This window comes from Rosa rugosa, chromosome 6 (assembly GCF_958449725.1).
Source record: "Rosa rugosa chromosome 6, drRosRugo1.1, whole genome shotgun sequence".
Classification (NCBI taxonomy): domain Eukaryota; kingdom Viridiplantae; phylum Streptophyta; class Magnoliopsida; order Rosales; family Rosaceae; genus Rosa; species Rosa rugosa.
The window spans coordinates 5618091-5641371 of NC_084825.1; the positions used below are offsets into that span (position 1 = coordinate 5618091).

Consider the following 23281-nt stretch of genomic DNA (forward strand, 5'->3'; position numbering starts at 1 on the left):
TTATACACCCGACCCCTTGGGAAATATAGCAGATTGCCCCAAAACCTCTCCTTTAACTGTCAACAATTTGACCTCTCACTTTTAGGTTTTTTAACTACACTGATACATCAAGTAGACCAAATGATAGAAGGTGAAGGATTCACGTACATTAAAGTATTAAAGAAATTTTTACATAGGACAAACGTGTACTACGTGGTTTGTAGGGCTGTCCAATTAGTGAACATGCAACCGGTGTTTTGGGTATTTTATTTTAATAAGTAAGGATACTTTTGGAACACATTTAAAAATTTTCTGAATTTTGATTGGACTGCCCCACCGCCACGTGGTACGTTTGCCCTATATAATATAAGAATCTCTCAAAGTATTAAATTTAACTTTGATGACTTAGTCAAAATGAATTGACAGAGTGCAGAAGGTTGTATTTCTCCAAAATAAAAATGGAGATCCTATATTGGCTACTATTCTTCATGGTTTCAAATAGCTTGAAGTGGAAGGCGATTCAAAGATGTTATTATATAGTAGGGAAAAAGATATAAACAGTACCTGAGGTAAGACCCTTTTTGTACCTAACTTTTGGAAACTATCATTTTAGTACTTGGAGTACCCAATCCAACCCAATTTTCGTACACGCCGTCAATGACGACGTTTACTCTTCTGACAGCTGGCATGATTTAAAGAGGCCACGAGAGGAGCAAGTTAACGCCGTTATGGACGGCGGGTACGTATGTTGGGTCGGACTGGCTATTTGGGGTACCAATGTGATAGTTGGAGTAATGTTTATATTTTTTTCCCTTATATAGTATACCGGGTTTCATTACTGCTACTTGACGAATCGAGCTAATTATCAAGGATTCTAGATTTCTTGCAAATCAGCTCCACAATGTCAATTTTAAGGATATCAAGAGGAATACCAACTTCTTGGTAGATGCAATTGCCGACATAGTTCAAATGCTCAAGTTTGGAACGATTCTCTTCCTCATTCTACCTCTAAATGCTTTTAACTTTTTTTTTTTTTTTGGTAGGATGGGGGCCTGGAAAGACCAAAAACAAAAACACTGACTCAAAGTTAAAGCATTACAAACTTTCCTAGATCTAGGAACTTCACTCAGATCATCAAGGAAGACATTGATAACTTGAGGAGGGGGTTGCTCCATGTAGATAGTGCCTATGTTAGCGTCTAAACTACACTTAGATAGCACATTTGCAACCATGTTAACTTCTCGATACACATGAGCCACAATACATTCTTCAAATCCAGCTTTCATTTGTAGGTAGCTGTTGATAACACTCTTAAGAGGATGAAGATTATCTACACCATTGTTCATCAACTGAACAAGTAATTTTGAATCGCACTCAACTATAATTTTAGGAATATTCAATTGATAAGCCATCTGCAAACCAAGAAGCATCCCCTAAGCCTCAGCCTCAATGACTTTGCCAAATCCCGTGTATGAAGAAAAACCTTTTATCCAGGTTCCATTCTGATCATTAAGCACACCCCAGCACCAATGTTACCAAAATTGCTAAATGCTTTTAATTTTGATAAATTAAGTCTTGGTTGTAGTAGAAGTTTTTTATTGTAATTTCTTCTTTTATTAAGCCGGAAACAAAAAAAAAAAAAAAAAAAAAAAAAAAAAAGCTATGGGAAGGTCCTTATTTTGATGGTAAAACATTCACTTTACACCTTAAGAACGATAGAGCAACCAGATTTTATTGGTGACAAACATCTCACAATGCAGTTGTTCATGCATTTCTGAATAGTGTTTCTCTCGAGTTAAATTATGTTGCGACTGACTAGGATCGAACTGATGAGCAAACCAACCCAGCCCACATAAGAGTCGTAAAGATTTGCATAGAAATTGGATATAAAACAAAGACGCTTGATCTATATATTATTCTATTTTTGTTAGATTGATGGAGAATTGAACTACCGGTCTAGCCTAATCCTAGCCGACTTTTTGTGATGGAAAGAGAGAAACCCGCCAAAATAAAACTGATTCAGACCCACAGAGACCGAGAGAACACAAAATTGAATCCATTATTGATGGTACAACGACAACCTCCCACAATACACTCAGAACATCACCCTAGCACCAAAGTTGTCAACTCTTTTCTATTCTATTTTTACTCTCAATTAAACATACAACTGTTTTCTAAAATAAAATAATAATAATAATAAAAAAAATAATAATAATAAAAAAAACATACAACTGATAAGGAGCACGAAGACTTGCAGAACACTGAGAAATGATATCGGTATCTTTATAAACACCAAACATGCTGGATGACATATCAAAGTCTGATGTTATGCTCCCCCGTTAGTGCCTGATACTATAAAACACGGCCAAAGATGTACTCAGGCATTGCTCTCCTGCAGTAAGAATTTCACATTATTCACTGGAAGGGGGAAAGTAAAGGCCAAACTGAGGTTCGCATGTGAATTCTATGATGATTAATCAATGATACTTTGACTCAAACAGAGTGCCAAGTTTTTTTTTTTTTTTTCCTGATATGAGTGCCAGGTTAGTATATAACCGATATTACAGATGTTAGTAATATTTTTATTTTTAAAGAAAAACCCTGCATATGTTTAGGTAAAGTAATCTTGACAGCGGAAGCAATCTTTCACACTAACTACTATAAATAGACATGAACTATGGTTAAGCAGATTTTGTCTATGAAAATATAAACAATTTGTGATTAAATAAAACTTCTGTCATATCTTCAGTAAAGTAGCTCACTAGGCACGTCATAAACCACACACAAAGCACAAAAAGAAATGCAGAAGTACTCAGTTCTGAACTTCTGATTAATAAAGAAAAACAGAACATCTCAATGGAGGCACCTTCGGGGCAAATCAATAAATTGATTGGCTTTAAACTTTATTGTACAACAAAGAATCAGCTCGGTGTAGAAAAGGGGTTTTGCAAAGCATTTTGTGGACTGCAATATGTACATTTCTCTTGACTCCATGTTACATAAGGACAAAGGACCTTTCAGGTTTGTTTTAAGATTTGGATAGACACACCAATAGGAAAAAACAGATGTACAAATGACTGAGGTCTTGATATTATACTGTGACAATGTTACTATTGATACTGTAAACAAAAATGACAGGATATGTGACTTACCGGCAGTCGATGATTTTATGCTAGCATGACCCTCTTGTACCTCGGCTCTTGAACAGTTGCACATACATTCTTCGGCTTTTCTGTATTGAATATCATTTTTTGACCGAGTAATTATAAATACGGCTAAGATGATGATAGTATCATGCTTTCCTGCAGTAATGAAGTGATATTTTCCACATCATTTATTTGACGTAAGCCGTCCAAAATTTCAGAAACATATGTTATTTATATGATACAACAGAAAAAGGAAACTAGTAAGGAACCTGAACAACTGCACATAAATTCTTCTGCTCTAACGCCCTTTAAGAGTTCCAGTGGCCCCGACAGCTCCAGCACCCGGTTTTCATATGCAACAGACCATCTTAAGAATAATAAGAAAGGAAAAGTTAGCTTTGGATTTGCATTTGAAGTCTATATAAGTTTGTATTGATGATAATGATGACTAAAACAGTGTTAATTAGTCCGTATAAATTTTGATGGACGAGTACAAGAAGAGAGATTGGCTACCGGAATAACACAGTGCACTGTAGCCTTAAAATAGAGAAACCAGATCTCGAGGTGGTCCATTGCCTAATGGCTTTCTCATCCTTATACAGGCAGCTGTTTCCTAGACATCTTAAAAACATCATAAAACAACCAATAAGTTGAAAATAGACAGTGAATCCTGGCAATAAACAGTGCGGTATGCCTAAGTTTGACTAGCCAGTTCATAAGTAAGAGTTCGATTATTTTCTTTTCCTTTTCAAAAACTAAAATAAAATATAAAGTGGTCAAGTTTATCTGATGATGACAAGACTACTAAATGGACTCACTTGAAGACAGAAACTGCAGAAGTAGAATGATTGATTGGCCTAGACACTTAGATCAAAGTGGCACATCTGTGTAATACTGTAATGATGTTTGGTTTGATGCCTTCAAGAAAATCCAAGTACAGCAAAGATCTGCAGTCTGTAGGGGGATTAAAAGATAGCAAGTTAACAAAATGATTATATGTAACAGGCACAGATGTAGAATTAAAGCAATAAAATAACAAAAACAGAGACACTGAACTTTCAATTCCTGACCTGGAATCAGAAAGATTCACAATTATCAAAACCAATGAGAAGGTTATAATTTCTGTTCCTTCTGAAGAAGAAGAAGCAGCAAAATCCTGAACCGGAAAAACAGGAAAGCAGTGTTACTTGTCTAACAGCTAATCCCCTTCCTCCAAATTGTTTTTAGAAACCTAGATACTGTAAAATTGAAAACATTAACAAACAGAAAGCAAAGATCTAGAAGAGATATATATCATAATAAAAGGGCAGCAACATTAATATGTCAACACTGCTAAAGTAGCCATTAACTCAGTGCAATAATATGATCGTTTTAAATTTCAAAAGCCACCACAATATCAATGTTTTTTTTTACCAAATAACTAAACATTGATTCCAGATACGATGATATCATGGTATCATCTTCAATTAACAACGCATTGTTTCCAATTTCTCCATAATGTCATCACCAGCCATCATTATTTTTGTTCTCATTTGCAGCATAAGAGAATTTGGAAACTGTGACATAATATCTCACATGCCTCAATGTCATCGGTATAACATAAACCGGAGATATCTCACTGGTTTTTATTATGGTTTTTACTATCATTAAACTGTTATTACAGATCAATTCTGCTATTAGTTTTACAGAAAGCAAATTAGTATTTTGGCAGCCATTAGTTTTAACAATTTCAATTGAACATTAGCAACATCATAGTCTGCATTTAAAAACAGAAGAAAATGTCTGAACTTTATGGTATAGCACACATATTACAAAATTACTGTGCATTCCCAAATACTTACCTTGTCAAGAATTTAGATTCATGGCATAGCTTTTACTATTACCTAGTTCAAAACTTTTATATATTTCAGAAGACAAACTGTAGCACCAGGAACTGAGGGTTCTGCCTATCCAAAAATCAACAACCACGACTTATCATCTCAGCCAAAAATCAGAGAAGAATTCTTTGTTTTTCATGTGGTGTTGTTAGATATAAAATCATTGAAGGTTAAAACCACATAATGTTTAGTACAATTGACGTGTTCTTAGAGACAAATTATTGACCCAATTTTGAAACTTCAAGGCCATTTCTACGTAAGTAGTAACTGTCTATTGGACCCTAAACAGATTGCACATCTATACCGACTCTAAACCAAAGTCTGAATTTCTTTCCTGAATTCAAGTACAACACCTGGATCAACAATGAATACTCCTACAGCTTTAGGTAAACAAAAAAATATGCTCGCAACCTATCAAGAACTTAGATTCATAGCTTAGACTTTTCTTTTACTTAGTCTACCCTCAGCTTGATCTTCTGATTTATTGTATTTTAGAAGACAAACAATAGCACCAAGGATCCTGGAATCAGGGAAGAATTATTTGTTTCTCATATGGTGCTGCTAGATATAAATCCATTTGTGAACCCAAAGGAGTTTATATAAGAACAGATCCTAAACCCTAACTATGGAACACAAAAATGTGGACTATTTAGCATTGTCCTTTTCTCAGAATACACATTTCCCAAACCACAATTTTTCCAATCTTGTAGGTTGGCAGTGGTAGTGGGGAGTGTTGCTTCTGGGGTAGAGCTTGGTTAGTGAAAAACCAAAAGCATAAAAGACAGTAAATAAATACATAAACAAATCAAAAAAGGCATTAAATTTTATCAACCTCTAACCAATTCCATATAAATCAAACTTTGACACCAAACTTCCTTTCATTCATGAACCCGAAAATTCAGCAACCAAAAAGAAAAAGAAAAAAACCATGGACAGACACATTACCAATTACTAAACAATAAAAAAGTTGAATCAAATTCAAAACCAAACCTTTTCTCTTTGCATTTAAAAAGAGAAGAAAATGTCTATGAACTTTTTGGTATAGCACACGCGTTACAAAATTACTGTGCATTCCCGAATACTTACCTTGTCAAAAAAAAAAAAAATAATAATAATAAATAAATAAACAAATCAAAAAAGGCAATAAATTTTATCAACCTCTAACCAATTCCATATAAATCAAACTTTGACACCAAACTTCCTTTTATTCAAGCTGATGAAATTAACCCGAAAATTCAGCAACCAAAAAGAAAAAAGGAAAAAACCATGGACACACGCATTACCAATTACTAAACAACAAAGAAGGTGAATCAAATTCAAAACCAAACCTTTTCTCTTTGCTTCCTGTCCAAACCCCTCCCTGTAAGAGTGTCAAAACAGCCTGCCTTTCCCTACTTGAATATATGCAACCCCCAAGCACTGATTACAGAGAAAACCACAGATCAGACTGCCTAAAGACAAATAAAGAAAGATAAATACTAACTGGCCACAGCAATAATCAATGAAGAAAGAAAAGTTCCACAATCTGAGCAAAATAAACAAAAACAGAAAATTTTAAACAATGAGGAGAAAGGATGACCTGAAATTTGCAAAACTAAGTCTCTTCGCTTCTTGAAAATGCCCCAAACTGATATAATTCTCTAACTCTCCACACTGTTTCCCTGACATTATAGAAAGCAAATTTCAGTCTTGAGAAACAAAATGAGAATCCATATTCCAAATACTTGTATAAGTACAGACATGTATGCACACTAAATATTCAATGTCCTCAAATGTACATAAATGCAGACAGATAGATATATGAACAACAAAACAGATCCCAAATCTCTAACTATCTAAAGCCGAAGTAGGTATCTAAAGATCCCAAATTTACAGCAGAAGGATCCAATTCAGATCGAATTGATGCTAGGTTTTGAAGCAGATCACATACATCCACAAAAGGCAGCAATGCAAAGAAGAAGAAAAAATACCTCAGAACTTGGACTGTGAATAATTTCAAAGACTCCAATCGATACAGTGATTTGTCCTATGAAGTTAAAACAATCTGAGTGTCTGGGTGATTATCCTTCTTCAAATTCTTCAGAGTAAGATGAAGGACTCAAAATCGGTCAAACCGATGGGACAATTGGGAGATAAATCTATCAAATTTCAAAGAAGAGATTCTTCAGCTTTCAACTGGGGCTGCTCTCATCTATATCTCTTTCTATCTCTCATTACGCTCTCAACTACCGAAACTGAAACAGACGGATGGATGCGGTTGCAAGCAAACAGCAGGCCAAATAGCGACACAGACAGCACAGCAGCTATGGGGGACAAAATAGTAAGAACACTGTTCCTAAGGATTCTACTGTTCAGAAGGAGATAGGGATTTAGAGTATAGAATTTAGATGCCAATACACTATTTTTAAAAGTCCAAAGGTTGCAGTTTGTTTGGGATTTTATTGCACTGGATTTGCGAGTGAAATAAAAGGTGTGCATTCCTCTGCCCATATTTGAGTAACTCAGAGACATACATCTAGAATATACATCACAATCCATCGAATGCAAAACAATTAAAGAAAAAAAACACAAACACACACACACACACCTACACAAACTCAAGTTGGAAAGGAAAACAAAAACTGCATATGAATATCACAACGATATCTCTTTTATCTTCTTGTTCTCCAGCAGAGAACACCAAATACACAAAAAGTACACTCAATCTCAATTTCACTCTATTTGTCATTGACAAGAGAAGAAATAATAGAAGATTGATTTTACCAAAAAATTTGCTCCTTTAGTTCTGAAGGTTCCCACAACTCCTTTAGTTCTGAAGGTTCCCACAACCACGCTCGAAGAAGCTGACCTTCAACATGCATGCAAAATCCCACAACAAGCTTCAAAAAAATCCAGTTTTATGCAGAGTCACTTTATTTTTACCAGAAGTTCAACACCCTGAAATGGTAGCGGCATGCTTAAATACCTCATTGGCTATCATAATCTTGACTGGCAATCTGCAGCATATAGAAAAGAAATGCCTGAGCTTCTAACCTGATAAAAGAAGTTATTACTATTTGTATACAGTATATGTACAGAGTGTAGTCTATCTAACTAGTTAAAAACGTTCGATAAATTTATGCTCCTCATGTACAATTGCTCTAAAACCATATCAAAATATGTATATGAATTTCATATGGAGAGGACCAATCATGCATGCTCTTCTGCAGCAAGCATGTGAAATTTCAACAGTATTCGTTGGGAAAGGTTGCCCTATCAAACAAAATTTTCAGAAACAATTTTCCAATATAAAAGATACGTCAACAGAAAAATTAGTGTAGTGCTTTATATACTTTTTAATATTTGTCAGCTTTGTTTGATTTACCTAAAACAGAAAAATCTTGTAAGGAACCTGATTATAACACTACAGAGACTTGAAAGACAAAAGTTAATGGAGAAAGGTTATTTGTCATACTAGATTAATTCAGTCTCACATACAACAAATTTATTGTTCACATTACTCGTAACTGAAGCATATACCCGACAGAATGCATATCAATGCACCGTAATTGGAATTACTTAAGTGGACAATACTTCTCCCAAGGTATTAAAAAGTGCGCCTCAGGCGCGCCTTAAGGCTCATAAAGCGTGAGGCGTACAATAGAAAGCCTCTGTTTTGCAGATGATGCGTAGAGGAGCTCAAGGCACTGCGCATGAAAGGCGTCCAAAGCGAGCCTTAAGGCTTATTGCGCGAACGCCTGGGGATATATATATATTTTTTTCACACTAAAACGATGTTGTTTTGGTGTTTTGGGAGAGAAAATTCATTTAGGTCCAGTTCTGAAGTCGAGCCAAGCCCCAAATCAGCCAAAGCAGCCTTCTCTCCGACTGCTTCACTCCCAATTCCGAAATAGCAAATTTGATAAAATGATCAAGACCCATTGGTTTTCTCAAGAATTTCTCTCCAAAGGAGGCTGTTTGCAGAATTGGAGCAAGAAATTTTATTACTTTCGGAGTTGTAGTTCGATTTGAAGAGTTTAAGTGCGTGTCTCTCTCTCTCTCAGTCCCTCTGTATTTACTGTAATTCATGATAAGGTCGTAAGCTTCTACTTGTTCCCCTTCCAATAATATATATCATTCACGGTATTCTGGAGAAAACACTCATGTTCATGTTAGTTTGTACTCTTCTACTTGAATATATTGGAAATTTGACTGCACATGGAGACAATAAGAAGTAGGATTGTAAGCATATTAAGGGGATTCTATTAACCAGGGATTGTAATCAAAATTTTCTTTTAATGGTTACCCGGCCAACTTTAATTTAGGATCTCACATGTCCTTTCATCTGGTTGATTCGGTTGTTTTATTTTTGTTCCTCTGGTTCTTTCTTGGCAGAATTGGTTCGATGTGGTGGGGATGATGTTTGTATTGCTCACTGGAAATCTGATTGTCGGAACAACAATATCGCCATGGGTCCTTTTAATGTAAGTAGCAAAGTATAGTGCAATGTACCTGTGCAATTGTTCTGATGTGTGTAGGGGCATTATTAATTGTTCTAACTGCGCTCTAGATAAAAATGTATTGTATTTTTGGTTGTTAGGTGCCAAATATGCAATTTTGTTAAGCAATTGTTCAGTTAATTGCTAAGCACGTTTTCTTGATATAAGTTCTGTTGATAATATAAGTTGATATATATAAGTCTTAGTTAGTTAGTTGTTCTGTTTATGATATAAGCACTTAGATGTTCTGCTTAAAACTTTAAATTGATATAAGTTTTGAAGTTGTGTAGTGCAGGCACAATAAGTTCTAGTATTAGTGAGACAACAAAGAAATATCATAAATATAGCTCATTTATACGTAAGGCTTACACCTTACGCCTCAGCCTTACACCTTACGGAGGCTCTCCCGAAAACGCCTCAGCCTTTTAAAACGTTGGACAATACCTTGAACCAGAACTAGAAGCCCAGATCAAAATTCTTCAGGTGCTCTCATTGCAAACAAGCTGCCCTGCAAATTGCAAAACAAGATTCATGAGCACTTCATAGATAAGATTGATCGGATCGCTTAGCCAGTAACGGTTAACATCCAGCCAGGACACTAGAGGCCTCGAGGCTCCAAGGCAAGAAAGTGCCAGCTCGGTGTAAGGGAAGAGATTTGAAGTGCTATGAGCCAGTACCTTAAACCAGAATTAGAAGGGTGCGTGGATCAAGACTCTTGAGCTGGTCCATTGCTCAACCTTGTACTTCTTGCGGCTCTATAGTCTGCAAAACATTCACAAACAGAAACTTAACAGATGAAGCATGAGCAGATAACTTAGAGTAAGGATTGACTAGCCGCGTCATAGTGTTACGGTTCAAGATCTTCAATTGGCAATCAGTGCAAGTATAATGAGACATAAGCACAATAGAAATCGGAAAATAGGTAAACATAATTCTTTTTTGACAATTAAAACAATGTAGAATGAATCAAGGTTTCGTTTTTCGGTAAAGTTGACGTACTTGATTTCTATGCCCTGCGGTCGGCTTCGGCTTCGTCCTTCCAGTCTCCAAAATAAACGTAAGGGATGTGGGCTATTTCTTTGGGCCAGTGTCGTCCTTTACCTGGTTGGTATTTCTTTGTGAGCAGCGGACAACCTTGATAGATGCGAAGCTGTGTAAGTGAAAGAGGCAGATGATCCTCTTGTTTTGGAATAATAGATGCTAGCTTTGGGCAATTATCAATTGAAAGGGATTCAAGAGAGGTGAGTGATTGAAAAGATGATGACAGGCGCTTCAGATTTGGGAAGAATCCAATGGTGAGTTTAATGAGAGATTTAGGGAGCAGCACCTCCTTTGGCGGAAAGGACACCAGATCTGGATCTACACCAACGATCCACAAGTGTTTAAGAGAGGTGGGTCTGTCCAAGTGGTGAAGCCCTCACTCTGAGAGAGGCTTGCAGATTTTGTGATTAGCAATTTGAAGATTAATTAGGTTGGGTGGGAAACCCTCTTCTAGAATGGATGCCACACCTCCACTGTATCTCAACACCAAAGTCTGAAGAGAGCTGAGGTTGTCCATGCCTCTGGGGAGGGCTTCCAATTGATCACAATCGTCGATACGAAAGTCTATCAGGTTGGATGGCAACCCTCCTCTTGGGAAGGAAACGAGACTTCCACATTCAATTATATATAAAATGCGAAGAGCGGAGAGTTGGCATAGCCCTTCTGGTAAGGATTTGAGATTTGCACACCTGTATATCCTAAGATCTTCAAGACAAGTGTCATCGTGGAATGTTTTTATTATTGACTTCAATTGTGCACAGTCACTTATCTCTAGATATTTGAGCGTTCTGGGTAGTCGGCCTCCTTTCCCTGATAAGGATGTCAAAGATGCACACTCTCTAATCTCCAAGTCCTCCAGACAACTCTCTACCTCCTCAGCATCCTCGACTAATAGTTTCAAATTTTGACATTTTGCTATCTTTATTCTTCTTATCCTTGGCGGTACCTGATGCCTCACAAAATGAGTCAAAGAATTACACGACTCTATCTTTACATATTCAAGACAAGGTGGCCAACCAGCTTCTGAAAAACAAATTAGATTTGAGCATCCAGTTAACTCAAGTTCCTTCAGTGCTCTTAGCTCTTGAATAAAGTGAGAGGGGGAGTCAGATATGTTGCCTCCAATAATATTAGAAATTCGACGCTGCAGCCATCTATCCTCATTCTCCCATAAATATGTCAACTTTTCACAACCAGTAATCCACAAATTTTGAAGCTTTGGCAATCCTCTGATGAACCCGTCTATTTCGAGTTTGAACTCTGAAATACTATGAAGCCCCATATCCTCCAGTAGCTCAAACTTAACTCCACTTCTGTGCACGACCCTTTTACAACCGTTGATAGTCAACTTATGTATATGTTTATAATTGGCAATTGAAACCACCAACTCTTCACATTTATCAATACACAGCTCTGATAATGAATCCATGTTCTTGGGCAACCAACCTCTCAATATGGGGCAATTAAGGATGGTAAGCTCTCGCAGGCAAGGGAAAACTCGAATTTCTTTCTCTCTTTTGCAAGGAAGCCACTCCTTCCAATTTTGCATATCCTCGAACCTCAGTTCTTCCAACACTGGAAAAGGCAAGCTACAGTCTCCATAAAACTCAGCACCCACACTTTCAACTTTGGCCAGTTCTTTTATATCAAGTTTTTTCAGAAAAGGTAATTGGCCAAGAGGAGGTAAAAATCGACAGTTTTTACAGTTCTCTAACTTCACAGATATCATATCAGAGAATGAAGGATGTCCAATCCATTTTGAAAATTCGAAACCATTGTAACCTTTGATAGTGAGATGTAGAAGCTTTTTATGAGGTTCTAAACTACAGAGCACCTCCGACTCCTTCTCACTTGTGCCACTCCATTCCAATTGCAGGGTATTCAGCCCTTCCTTGTTCATTAATTGAGCCGTCTTCGCATCCCCAACATCAATCACATTTTCCAATCTTCCAACGCTCAAGGTCCCACGAAGATGCAATGACCCTATCTCTCCAATCCCTGATGCACTACCTTTCCCCACCACAAAATTAGGCAAAGTTCGCAGACGAGTCAAACGACTTACTTGGGGAGGCATTTCTTTGAATGAAGGCATGTTTGAATTGTTGAGATGACGTAAATTAGATAAATTGCTCATGTTTGAAGGTAGGGTCTTCAATTTTGAACATTTCTCTAATATTAACGTCTGTAAGTTGAAAAGCATGCATGTTGACTCAGGCAAACTCGTTATTAATGTGTGAGAAAGATCAAGGTATCGTAGATGTCTCAACTTACCTACTGATTTTGGCACCTCGGTCAGTTTATAGCGATTGAAGGAGAGCACCCGCAAGTACTTCAATTGTGGCAATAAATCAAAAGCCGCATAACTAGTTAGATAATTCTCATAACCACTGGAAACTGGAAGTGGTAGGAAAGTCCGCAAGCGTTTTGCTTCTATTATTTTCTCAAATCTTTGTTTCCCATCAAACTTAGCAGAAATGTAACTCAGATGACGAGTGTCACGCCCCGAATTTTGAATAACCAATTCAAATCTGAAACATGAATAAACAATTAATACAAATAACGTTCTGAATTTTTTTCTCACAAACAAACATACCACTCGCCACTCAACACAAAAACTCGAAAACCTCGAGTTAATTATTACAATTCACTCTTACAAAGTAAAATTGCAAAGCTCTAAATGAGCATAACAAACCTCACAATATAATGCTGTAATTCACATAACACTACTCTAAGCAGCCCGATCACCGTCCTGGTTCTCCTGACCTGTAGGATTTCCCGCTACACAATTTGAATAGTGTACCGGGAGTTGCAACAACACAAAACCCGGTAAGCTTTTTACAGCCAGTATGAGTAAACAAGAAAGAACTGTTGATTTTAAATTACAATTCTTATAACTCAACAACACAACCAACAATCTCAACATCCACGACGCAAACGTCAAACCCATTCAATATCACCACTTTGGTCCTATCTCACAACACTATCACCACTTGGGTCCCATCCCATAACACGTTAGAGCTCTAACTGCCTCGTTACCTCTGACACCTTGGCCTAGGGTCAAGCAACGGCAAAAATACTTCGGTTAACACTATAACCGTCGCGCTTTGGACATCCCCGTCCTCAGCACCATATACTTCGGTTAATAATAAACCGTCGCGCTTTGGACATCCCCGTCCTCAGCACACAACTTCGGTTAATAATAAACCGTCGCACCTTGGACATCCCCGTCCTCAGTACACAAACACTCCGGTTATCCTTAACCGTCGAACTTCGGACACCTCATCCTCAGAACCCTACATTCTCTGACTCTATACATCCTCCAATGTAAATCATGAATATTAACAAGAACTCATCAATCATGTTCATCACATATAAATATGGTAAGTCACATGTCAATTTATAATAATTTAATCATCTCAATTTCACACTCTTCAATGTCACGCCATTCACATATAATCACGTAAATATATATATACGTAATTATCCGCTCAGGGATAATCACTAATACCAACTATAGTTCACACAAGAAAATCGTGAAATTCATTTTGTATAATTAAAATCATTTTACTTACCTATGGACCGTAATTGATCAAGTCCATATGATTTTAAAACAAATATTTATTCCATAAATATTTTCACGCAATTACGACAAAATAAGGTAATTAAATTTATTCGGTTCGTAATATGAACCACGTGAGGTTTACTCACCTCGATAATCCCGCTGCGTCTTCAATTCAGCTCAAAATACGATCCACAATCGTCCACCAACTCAAACCGTCAATAACCTAATCCAATAATGATCTTAACTTAGCCAACAACTCAAAAATGTAATTAAACGACGATCCAACGGTCAGATCTGAATATAATGATGATCCAACGGTCGGATTCAAATTAAACGATGATCCAACGGTCGGATCTGAATTTAATGATGATCCAACGGTCGGATCCTCACGGATCGCCCTTAGGATCATCCTCCAAAATTATCACGAAGATCCAACGGTCAGATCTTCCTGAATCGCCCTTACTAACATCTCCACAAAATTATATGAAAATCCGACGGTCGGATTCTCACGAATCGCCTTCCGAATAACTATTTCTCAATTATACGAAGATCCAACGGTCGGATCTTCGCCCGTGACCTCACAAAGTCATCGGGACAGTCATACGATCAACATACTAAAATTTGAAGTAAAACCGATGGTCTGATCTTCACAGATCGTAAACCGAAGATAAAACGTAAAAACCGTAAATAGTAACGTAAAAACGTAAATCCACTATTTATCAACTTTTTCTAACATGACCATGTTATATATCAAAACGCTCGTAAGGATGCGTAGATCATCACCTAGATAATAAAAACTCAAAATATGGTCGAATACGCCGCCACAAGCGGCGGTCAGTGGGCGGTCAACGGCGGTCAACGCGGCGGTCAACCACCTCCGATGCAAAAGTCGTCAACTACAAACTTGTTCAAAATGACGAGTTGATCCACTTTCATAACTAGCATGAAGTCTGAAAACGAAAGGAAGTGGTCGGAAATTACCTAGAACAGTCGAGGTGGCCGGAAAATTTCCAGAATCCGGCGAAATTTGCAGAATCCGGCAAGGCTTGATTTCGACGTCAAAACTTCAATTTCAGGCTTCGATTCCTTCTAGAGAGTTGTTAAGAAACTCAAGACGAACGCATTGGTTCAAGAATCACAGAAAAATATGGTCTGTAGCTCGAGATATACCGATCGAAAGCTTCGGTGGTCGGAAAATTTGCAGAATTTTGCAGAATCCGGCGAGGGCTCCGATCGACGTAAAAACTTCAATTTCAGGCCTCGATGCCTTCTAGAGAGTTGTTAACAACATCAAGGGGAACCCACTGGAAAAAGAATCAATCAAAACGATGCACTACAGCTCGAGATATACCGATCGAAGCTTCGGTTTTCGATTTGATCGGGTCTGGCTTCCAGCCGCCACCACGAGTAGCGCCGCCGTGCAAGGCCACTTCTGGGAGCTTCAGGACGTTGAGGCGAGCTCGTGGGTGAAGTTTGGTGAGGATTGTTGGCCGGTAGCTTGAGATATCAAGCTTGGAACCAAAACGAGCTCAAACCGGGCAGAGCTTCCCGCTGCCGCTGGTGGCCGTGTCGTGGTTCAAGGCTGCCACCTGCAGCTGCGCAAGGTCGAGGCGAAGCTATAGGAAGTGTTCTGGTCTTGATTGGTGGCCGGTGGAGTGAGAGAGAGTTTGGAGAAGTTTTGCTCTGTTTTGGGTGGTTTCGGACGTGAGAGAGAGAGAATTCGTTTCTTAGCTTAATTGATTCGTTCTTCCACTCATGCATAATCATGTTAAAGCACCGGCCTTCAAATTATGCAATTGTCCACTAACCTTAAATCACGGAACCGGTGTTTGCCACCAAATTGTTTGATTAAAAAAAACTAGGTTATTACAACGAGTCTTTGCAGAACATCTACCATGCGGTTTATCCTCCAATCTGCAAAATGTGTCTGCAGCAGCCCATCGTGCCAAGTCACCAACAAGGTCATGCATTACATAGCATGAACTGTTTTTGCCCGAGGTTTGAAATAATGACCGAGACAGTAGCTCCCCAAAATATTCGTCACCGATATCTTCCATTCCTTTAGTCCCTTCTGTTTGCTCAAGGAAACCCTCTGCCATCCACAGAAGGATTAATTGGGTTTTCCCGAATTCATAGTCATTGGGAAGTATTGAGCAATAGGAAAAGCACCTCTTCAAAGTTGACGGGAGATAATGATAACTCAATCTCAGTACTGGGAGTATATTACTCCCATCTGATATACTCCATAATTTGTCATCCAGTATTTCCTCCCATTTGTCAGTTTCTTTACAACGTAAAACACCACCAAGAGTTTTTGCAGCTAATGGCAATCCACTGCATTTCGTAACAATTTTCTTCTTAAGCACGTCAAAATTCGGTGGCCTGTCATTGTTAACATGCTGCTCAAATACTTGCAAACAACCTTCATCCGATAGTGTCTTTAAATCATAATAAACTCCCGCGGCTGTGGCTCCAATCAATTTTGCAACCTGTTCATCACGTGTTGTCACCATTATCTTACTTCCCTTAGCTCCCCCACGGAAGGGAGCTTGCAGTTTTGTCCATGAATTATAATCACATGTGCTCCAGACATCATCTAAAACAACCAAAAACTTTTTACCATCCAGCGCCTTGCTCAGATCATCTTGAAGTTGACTGAAATCATCAATATCACATGACCCAGATGTGACTTTCTTAAAAATAGTTCTCGTCACCGTTTCAAGATTGAAGTCATCGGTCACTGAAACCCAGATCTTGAGATCAAACTGTTCCTTTGCAGCTACATCATTGAAGACTTGTCCCGCAATCGTTGTCTTGCCGACTCCTCCCATACCAAGAATGGCAACAACTTGATAATTGGTGGTAGAAGAAGGATCAACATCGCTGGACAACAATTCAACAATCTTTCTTGTGTCTTCATCTCTTCCAACCACAGGTCCATCTAGCACATACGAACTTGGTGTCCTTTGTGATGATGATGCTATCCAAGAGGTAAGCTCAATATATTTCAAACCGAGTTTCTCTTTCCGGTCAAATATGTCTTGCAAGCGTTTAGCAATGTCGTCTATTTCAGAGTTCATATTGAAGTTGAATTTAACTTCGTGAGGAACTTCGGTAAAGAAGCCTAGTACCTTGCTTTTGCTAGTTTGGTGAAGCTTGAGTTGCTTGCGTGCTAACGTCTCAGTGGAAAAGGTGTCGAGTAGATCGTCCATATCAAAGGCCAAGTTTTTGAGGTCATTCAGCCACAAATCCACTGCCTTGTTCGTCAGCTGCTTCTCCTCCGCATCGTAAAGCACCGCTGCAACTGCGGAAAGTGTCTCTCTCCATTTCTGCAGCTTTTTGCCAGCTCCTCCCAATCTTCCAAAGTAGCCAAAGTTCTCCCGAGGTGTTAACCTCTCCAGCAGAAACTTAAGGAATGCCGCAAGAAAGATCTCTCCCACTGCCATAGTTAGTTTCAGGAAGATCACAGAGGAGCAAGCAAAGCAATTTAAACAAGTGCGGATCGAATTGTTTTGTGAAAGCTTTGCAATGTTGAACATTCAAGAATGAGTATTGCACAAAGTCAAACCGATTCGGTGCAGGGGTAACATCACTCCGATATGTTCAATGCAAGTATATATGTTTAATTAAGTGGACTGAATAAGACTGTTACCTCATCATATTCTGGTTGTTTTGTGTTAGGTCGGTCGTGTGATGACAAGAACAACGAGAGAAAGGCACTGGCAGTCATTTAAGACTTGATCAAATCATTATATTATGCATTATTGTACATGACAGGGTAATCTAGGAATCTTTCATACTTGATTTTAGTCTTTTAAGACTCCAACTTGCATGATAAGAATAATTCAGTCCCTCACCCAACATCATCAATAATTTTAGGCCTGCGAATAATTTATCGAATGAAATTCCTTGATTAGGGCAATTGAGTTTCCTCCCCTACAGGACATACCAGACCTTGAATGTGCTGAGTGGCTAGCTTTCCTGGGTTCTGGGTTCACAACCTGTAAACCTCCCTTGAAGAAGATGAACTAACCGGTCTGCTGCCCTCGCTATCTATCTCTAGTTGGTGTTTCACCCATCTTTGAATGAAAGCACGTGAGAACAAACTACTTTGATTCAACTTTTTACCAGCATTCGCAGCTGTAACTTAAAAGAATTGTCGAATTATTTTTCTTTTTTTTTTTAAATGAACTCACTGGATCGTGTCCTGCAGCCCGTTTAAATTTGGACAAAGAACGATTAGGTGTCCGCAAATCTTCATTTGCTTCCAAATTCAAACAGTTAAGACTAGTGTGACAACCCCGCATAGCAACGATGTGAATTTCTGGTTGGGTTTTCGATTTTCCAAGTTTTCGGACTTGGTTGCTTTCCCTTCCATTACCACATTTTGCAGAACAAAAGCTCAATTTTGTCTGTGAGGATTTGATGCCGTGTGGGCATGCAGTTCTCAAAACGTTCAGACGGTATTGTCATGGTAGAACACCATTTGGGCCACGCGCATGTCCACCTCTACTGAACCGTGGCGTGGTGCCAAGTCGCATAAGTCGTAGGAGCCCTACATGAATTTAAAAATTAAAAAAAATTAAAAATTAAAAAATTAAAAACAAAGTCTGGGTCCATTAATTCTAACTACTCCACCACACTGAACTAGTTTGATTTTGAACCTTCTTTCTTGCTAATTTTAACTGTGGACACAACTTCATTTTGGAGCTAATAATAAGGAAATGGGGTTGTTCAATCCAAAAGTGCAACTTGAGTAGGTTGAACAAAAATAATTTTTGCCTAATCAGAAAACAAATCACACTTATAATTTTTGCCTAATAATAAGGAAATGGGGTTGTTCAACCTTCTTTCTTGCTAATATCCAGAGAACAGACTTCCTGGAAAGAACAATAACAATAATAGCAAGAATCATAGTTGACAGTTACAAAGCTACTCCCAAGCTAGTTACCATGATTGTGAAGCTGTACATCACTTATACAGATCCCACTTAAAGACTTTTAGCCCTCATTTGGTTCGTAGATTTGATGTCTTGGAAAAAGAAACTGGTTCACTTCATGTGTTTGGTAAGCACAAGGAGAGGAACAAGTTTTCCAATTGAAAGGAAAATGTGAGGGAAATGAATCATCCCCCAAAGGATTCATTTTCCCTTGCTCATTCCTTGCATTAATTATTCAATTTTTTTTTTACATTAATTATGATTTTCATAGCAATTTTTTCAACTCTCCCAATGTTAGTAAACACAGGAATATAAAATTCATGAGAAACTAAATTTTCCATTCTATGAGAAAGATAAAGGAATCTCTTTCATTTGTGCAAAACCAAATGAGACCTTATAATTTGAAACGTGACCATGAAAAGCTGCAAGGGAGAAGAGAAAAAAAAAAAAAAACACACACACACACTGAGCCTAATAAAATTAGATGTTATAGTAGCAGGTCTAACGTTTTTTTTGTATGTACATCGAAATTCCAAGAATGCACTACCGAAAGAAAGTTTACTGACACACTTATCACAATCAAGTTTTAACTTCACTTCATCAGGGCAGGCTTTAAGATGTTGAAGTTCTTCCATGTCTGAGAAACTCCCCGCTTGACATGTCCCAAATGTATCTTATTTAGTCATAAAAATAGTGATACATCTACAGTAATTAAAGAGATTTCAAATGATAGAAAACACTGTGTTATAGTATATCACTAGAAACAGTACCCGCGCGTTGCTGCGGTTTTATAATAGTGCATTGACATTATAAAATATGAGATCAATTGGAATTATAAGAATATTGAGTATTCTTACTTACAATCACTGTTGGAACAATCTTACTTACAATCACTGTTGGAACAACTATAAATGGTTACTGGAAACCTTTTACATATTAAAGTTCATAAGCCATGGGTACCAGTACCATGCTCAAAAAGATTTGAAACACAATCCTTTTTCCTTGTCTGCAACATGGGAAGAAACAACGCTCAGCATATCAAATTTGATCAGCAAAATGCTAGTAGCTTGGAAGACTTGCCAATAAGGCCTTCAATTTTGGTCATCTCACTGCCAAGTTTAGCTTCCAATTCAGCCATTTTGATTTCATCATTTGTCTATATGGCATACCCAAACAAAATGTCAAATACTTGGCCCATGAATTAGCAAGAAGTGCATTCACAGGACTCAAAAGGAATAATTATGCAACTCTGTAAACGAAACAGCTTGGTGCATTTGTTAAACAAACACAGATTGGAATTCACAAATTCATATGATACTTATACATTCACACCCATGATTGGAATTCACAAAATCATTTGTCAGTAATTACTTTTAAAGGGTGTGGCTATACATTATTGCTGGTGTAAGGGATTTTACAGTCTTTGCATCACTCACCAAGGACATAAGCCTTTGCAAACATTATCTGAATGATACAATTCCAGTCATTCAAACATACAAACAACCTTTTCTCATTCCTGAGATATGCAAAAAGGGGAGATACTTTAACCATACTTCATGGAATATCATTTACCCAAAGTTGGAGAAAAAAGCAGGTAACAATGGTCATGCACTTGGTGTAAATAAGAATCTGATTGCAGCGAATTCTACAAAGGCCATGCATAAGATTGGCTTACTTTTTCAGTTCAGGGGTGTCCTTTTCCATGAAACATTGGCTTGTGTCCTTTTTGATTTTCTTGCTAAGATAGACACTATATCTCTATCCGCACAAAATGCCTTGCCGCTGCCCTTCAAAATTTAAAACCACTTTTTATAAGTCACCACTTGTGTAATCAAAACCAAGCAATATCATCTATAGCATGAGAGAAAAGAATAGCAGCTCATGTTAAAGAACCAAATTAGTGGCAACAGGGAGGAAAAGAACCAAAAAAAAAAAAAAAACACAATTACCTGCAGTGCAATACAACTGACATCCGGATTATCTTCCCAACTTCTGTACAGCTTTTGCCAATCTAGCCTCTATAAAATCACCACAAACTACTCAATAATAGGTGTTATGCAAAACACCAAACCAAACAATAGAAACTAAATGCATGGAAAGAAACTATAAACAAATCACATTAAGAATTATATGAAGAGAGTTGAAGAGTTCAAATGATGGATAAATTGAAACATGGTTATATGAGAAAGCAAAGAATTGTTGGCTTTTAAGTGGCGGATATGAAGAAAAAATTGTAGAAATGGTGTTAAAAATATGGTCAAACATAGGAAGCAAATTTCATGTCATTGACACGTGCTCATTCTAATATTAATCTCACTTTTCTTCATGAATTGCTCACTCATTTTCAGTTGCAAGCCTCTATCATTAACAGCAGGAGCGTCATTCTCCAATAGCTGCAATCCAATTTATCTAACATCAAGTTCAAGCTTGCTCTCTTGGAAACCGAATCCAAATGCTTATTCCTTTCTTCTAACAGCTTCTGCAATGCCTTAGCATGCTTCTCATGCTGTTAAATGGAATTTTCGAGTTAATCTAGATACTGTCCTCTTTCCAATTGTTCCTCTAGCTGCATCTAGGTTTGTGATTTTTGCTCTTCTGCTGACTTCTCTGTTGCATAGACTGACTTCTCCCTTACTTCCATAACTTTCCCCAGTAAGGCAAAATGATCTTTGCCTTTGCTTGGTCTTTATATGTTACTGTCAAGGTCAGAAGCTGCAAAATCACCATGATCAAATTTTTAAGATACTTGACAATGAGTCTCAGGATAACAACTATATAACTATCCACATAAATTTGATCCTTTCTCAAATTCCATAACATGCAACTTGGATGTATCAAAATCAAACTAAGCAATCCATAATCCATCAGGTTTCAATAGCATCTAACTCCATCACAATAAAACCTTTGCAGGCATACACAATGCATTTTAATTTCGAGAAATTTCAATTTAATAGTAATGTCCAGTGCTTTCCAAAAAGTCTTAATGCCATGATGTTTCTTTTTGGGTCTTCTGATTGACTGAAGGAAGCGTAAGAGGTGGTACTACAATGTATACAAAATTAGATGCTTGCCTAGAGTAATACAGAAGCATGGCATAACTACCTTTTGATGGCACAAAGGCAAGACTGAGGAATTTCTTTGATGACTGCAGTACTTCCTCAAATACACTTGCTGTACCAGCCCCCACGACACCTACCTTAACATTTGGAGTTCTGGCAGCCCTAAAGACCAAGAAGAAGCTTGCTGTCATTTTGGAGTATAGAAATGATCCAAAAATGATCATGGAAGAATGAAATATAAAAAACCTTTTCTCCGTAATTCTTCCTGGCACCATAAAAGTTTACATAAATTAACCAAACTACAGAGTAATCATTCAAACTAAACTCCCCAGTTTCACATAAAAGGGATATTCTTAATGTTGACAACTCGAACAGTTTTGAAACCAGAGAAAATATTGAAATTGAGATCCCATATAAAGTTCTTTCACCTCACAAACTAAATAAAGATCATATGGCAATGCAAAATGCATGCTAATTAAAGATTATACTGAATTTTGGGGTGTAGAGGTTAATCAGTCATTTCAATTCAGTCTTATTAATGTTCATATGCATCCAAATCAAAGCAAAAAAAAAGTCAATTTGAAAACCTGGAAATGAATAATGAAGCATACATGAATATGGGATCAATGTGGGTCATCATTATTGCCTCATCTTTCAGAAAAAGTTAACTCAGTATATCCATGTGAATATGGCAGAAGCTCCTCTACTTCAATCATACTTGTGCTTCCATTTTCGGTCTACTGGTTCCTCTTCCATACTTGGATACTTGTAGAACCTCACACCATTAAAAGAAAACAGAAACAATGATCAACTCCATACAATGCTCTAATGGACAATAATTCATCGACTTTCAATTACATTGATTTGTTTTGGCACATACTTTTGAACAAAAAGACTTTTATTAAGCACTTGAATCCTTTTTTTAATATGCCAACCAAACATTACATAAATGAGCATGCTTTTCCTCACCACAATAAAAAAAAGGGAAAAATTCACCAACAGTGTCTGGACACTTAGGGGACTTTCAGAATGATACCTGAACTTACAAAGTTATCAATGTGATACCTGGACTCATTTTTTTGTATCAATGTGATACCTACGGCCAATTTCCGTAACGGCTCCGTGACGGAAATTGGTCGTAGGTATCACATTGATACGAAAAAATGAGTCCAGGTATCACATTGATAACTTTGTAAGTTC

At 37.6% G+C, this 23281-nt stretch overlaps 2 long non-coding RNA genes and 1 pseudogene across 2 annotated transcripts; all 3 read right to left on the reverse strand.

Moving 5' to 3' along the window:
- Nucleotides 1–2019: 2019 nt before the first annotated feature.
- Nucleotides 2020–18096, reverse strand: LOC133715623 (putative disease resistance RPP13-like protein 1; annotated as a pseudogene).
- Nucleotides 13096–15599, reverse strand: LOC133713682 (uncharacterized). Its single transcript, XR_009848192.1, has 3 exons — nucleotides 15065–15599; nucleotides 14230–14306; nucleotides 13096–13299 (listed from the first exon to the last, which is right to left on the reverse strand). It is a non-coding gene; the product is annotated as an uncharacterized LOC133713682 (long non-coding RNA).
- Nucleotides 18097–19829: 1733 nt separating the features above from the next.
- LOC133716903 (uncharacterized) lies at nucleotides 19830–22979 on the reverse strand. The gene is made up of 6 exons (XR_009849359.1): nucleotides 22693–22979; nucleotides 22125–22243; nucleotides 21340–21734; nucleotides 20972–21040; nucleotides 20698–20809; nucleotides 19830–20178 (listed from the first exon to the last, which is right to left on the reverse strand). It is a non-coding gene; the product is annotated as an uncharacterized LOC133716903 (long non-coding RNA).
- Between the last annotated feature and the right edge of the window lie 302 nt (nucleotides 22980–23281).